Source organism: Castor canadensis, chromosome 1 (genome assembly GCF_047511655.1).
Source record: "Castor canadensis chromosome 1, mCasCan1.hap1v2, whole genome shotgun sequence".
Lineage (NCBI taxonomy): Eukaryota > Metazoa > Chordata > Mammalia > Rodentia > Castoridae > Castor > Castor canadensis.
The window spans coordinates 169,964,999-169,968,954 of record NC_133386.1 but is presented as its reverse complement, the minus strand read 5'-3'; positions in this window follow the sequence as shown (position 1 = coordinate 169,968,954).

Genomic DNA, 3,956 nt, shown 5'->3' with positions numbered 1-3,956 from the left:
TAAAGGTCTGGTAGAAATAAGCAGTGAATCTATCCAGTCCTGGGCTCTTCTTTGTTGGGAGTCTATTTCTATTTCAGTCTCATTGCTTGTATTGATCTATTTAAGTGGTATATCTTCTTGGCTCAATTTTTGCTAGGTCATATGCATTTAGAAATCTATTTTGTCTAGATTTTCCACTTTATTAGAATATGTTTTCAAAGTATTCCCTAACGATCCTCTGAATTTTATTGTGAAAACCCCTTTTTCATGTCTAATTTTATTAATTTGGGTCTTCTCTTTCTTTTGGTTAGTTTGGTTAATGGTTTAGCAATCTTACTTATTTTTTGAAAGAACCAACTTTTGCTTCATTGATTTTTTTTAATAATTATTTTTAGTTTCCATTTCATTAATTTCAGCCCTAATCTTCATTATTTCTTTCTACCTATTATGAGTTTGACTTGTTCTTCTTTTTTCTAGGGAGCTTGAGGTATATAAATTAGGTTCTTTATCTGAGATCTCTCTCCATATAGGCACGCATAACTATAAACTTTCCTCTCAGCACTGCTTTTACTGTATCCCAGAGCTTCTGATAAATTGTGTTTCCTTTCTCATTACATTCTAGGAAATTTTTTGAACCTCCCTCTCATTTCTTTGATGACTGAGTCGTTGTTCAACAATGTATTGTTAAGTCTCCATGTTTTGAATATTTTCTGTGGTTTCTTTTGCTTTTGATTTCTAGTCTTTTTCCATTGTGGTTTGATAGCATGCAGAGAGCTATTTAACTATTCTTATATTTGTTAAAACTTGTTTTATGTCCTAAAATATGATCTGTTTTGAAGAAAATTTCATGAGCTTCTGGAAGAATATGTATTGTGCAGCTGCAGGATGATATATTCTGTAGATGTCTGTTAAGCCCATTTGGTCTATAATGTTGGTTAATTCTGAAGTTTCTTAGTTGATTTTTTTGTTGAGGTGACCTATTTGTGAGAGTGGGGTACTAAAATCTCCCATTATTATTATGTTAGGGTCTATCTGTATTTGTAAGTCCATCCAGTAAAAAAAAATATTTATTTAATGAAATTGCATGTACTAACTTTTGGTGCATATATGTTAACAATTGTTATCGCCTCTTGATCATATTTACTCAAGTGATAGAGTTACTCTGCCAGCCTGAAATCCATTTATTGTAGGCAACAAATTATTGGATCTTGCTTTTTAGTCCAATCCACCATTCTATGTCTTTTGACTGAAGAATTGAGACCATTGACATTCAGTATTATTATTGAAAGGTAAGTATTATTTCCTGTCATTGTTGTTTTTGTGATGTTTGTTACTTTCCTATTTGTTAATCTACTCATCTAGCCAATTTATTCTTTCTTGTATTTTCCTGGTTGTGTTTATCTTCCTCTTCTGTATGTGGGATTTCTTTAAATATCTTTTGCAGTGCTGGCTTAGTGGTCATGTATTCGTGTAGTTTTTGTTTATCGTGGAAGATTTTTATTTCTCTTTCAGTTATGAAGGATAGCTTTGCTGGATATATTAATCTAATATAACAGTTATTTTCTTTCAGGACTTGGAATATGTCATTCCATGCCCTCCTTGCTTTTGGTGTTTCTGTTAAGAATTCTGCTGTTACTCTGACGGGCTTGCCTTTATATGTAACTTGTTGATTTTCTCTTGCAGCTTTTAATATACTTTGTCCTATGCATTTGGTGGGTTTTTATTTTGTTTTGGTGGTACTGGGGTTTGAATTCAGGTCTCATACTTGCTTGGCAAGTGCTGTATCATTTGAGCCATTCGACCGGCCCTTTTCTGTATTGGTTTTTTTTTTTTTTTTTTTTTTGGCAGTCCTGGGGTGCTTCACATTTGCTAGGCAGGTGCTGTATGTACCACTTGAACCACTCCACCAGCCCTATTTTGTGATAGGTTTTTTTCAAGATAGGGTCTCATGAACTATTTACCTGGGGCTGGCTTCTAAACACAGTCCTCCTGATTTGTGCCTCTTGAGTTGTTAGGATTACAGGAATGAGCTGGTGCCTAGCTATGTTGGGTATTTTTGAGATAGGGTCTTGAGAACTGTTTGCCTTGAACCTTGATTCTCCTGATCTTTGCCTCTCAAGTAGCTAGGATTACAGGTGTGAGCCACTGTTGCCCAGGTAGTGTTTTTAACTATAATATGTCTAAAGTGTTTTCTCTTCTGAACTTGCCTGTTTGGTGTTCTGAAATCCTCCTGTACCTGGATGACCTTCTCTCAAGATTGAGGAATTTTTCTGCTATTATTTTATTGAGTATGTTATCTACGCCTTAAGCTTGTACTTCTCCTTTTTCTATATCCATGATTTATAGGTTGGTCTTTTGATGGTGTCCCAGAGAGCTTGCATGATCTGTTCATATTTTCTTAGTATTTGTCTTTATCTGATTGATCTAATTCTTCTACTTTATCTTCAGTCCCTGATACTCTATTTTCAACTTGTTCCATTCTATTAGCAAGGTTTTCAACTGAGTTTTTTAATTAGGTTATTGAGCTTTTCATTTCCAGAATTTCAATTTTATCTTTTTCTTTTCAGAATTTTCATATCTTTATTGAATTCCTCTTTCTTTATTTTTAAATTTTTATTGTTTTATTATTCATATGTGCATACAATGCTTGGGTCATTTCTCCCCCCTGCCCCCACTCCCTCCCTTACCACCCACTCTGCCCCCTCCCCCCCACCCCCTTGCTACCAGGAAGAAACTGTTTTGCCCTTATCTCTAATTTTGTTGAAGAGAGAGTATACACAATAATAGGAAGGAACAAGGGGTTTTGCTGGTTGAGATAAGGATAGCTATACAGGGAGTTGACTCACATTATTTTCCTGTGCATGTGTGTTACCTTCTAGGTTAATTCTTCTTGATCTAACCTTTTCTCTAGTTCCTGGTCCCCTTTTCCTATTGGCCTCAGTTGCTTTTAAGGTATCTGCTTTAGTTTCTCTGCGTTGAGGGCAGCAAATGCTAGCTAATTTTTTAGGTGTCTTACCTATCCTCACCCCTCCCTTGTGTGCTCTCGCTTTTATCATGTGCTCATAGTCCAATCCCCTTGTTGTGTTTGCCCTTGATCTAATGTCCACATATGAGGGAGAACATACGATTTTTGGTCTTTTGGGCCAGGCTAACCTCACTCAGAATGATGTTCTCCAATTCCATCCATTTACCAGCAAATGATAACATTTCGTTCTTCTTCATGGCTGCATAAAATTCCATTGTGTATAGATACCACATTTTCTTAACCCATTCGTCAGTAATAGGGCATCTTGGCTGTTTCCATAACTTGGCTATTGTGAATAGTGCTGCAATAAACATGGGTGTGCAGGTGCCTCTGGAGTAACCTGTGTCACAGTGAATTCCTCTTTCATATCTTGCATTATCTTCCTTATTTTATTCAGCTATTTATTTGAATTCTCTTTGAGTTCATTCAACTGTTTATTTGTATCCTCTTTGAATTCATTCAGATGCTTATACACATCTTGTTTAGTTTCTTCTATCATTCTTATTATTGTGTTTTTGAGTTCATTGTTTAAAATTTCATACACTTCACTATTAAGTAATTTATTTATTTATTTTTACCTTATTTTTTCATATTTCTTGTATTTTCTTTTGTTTTATTTCATTTTTTGTGGTGCTGGGGATCAAACCTAGGACCTTGCATGTGTATTCTACCACTGCGCTACATCTTCCACCCGTAGATTTATTTTTAAGGAGTAATATATTTGTATCAATTTATTAAATACTAAAATTGTTAAAAATAAAAATAATACCTTCACAATGGCAAATAAATTGTTTAAATAGAATGCTAGCCTCACTGGGTGAAATATATTCATAGCAACACTCTTCTATAAACATCATTTTGAAAACATGCAATGTATCGCTCAGATTTAATCAACAGTATTTCATGTCAGTATATGACATGACAGTACAATGTTTAAATGAAACAGGCAATA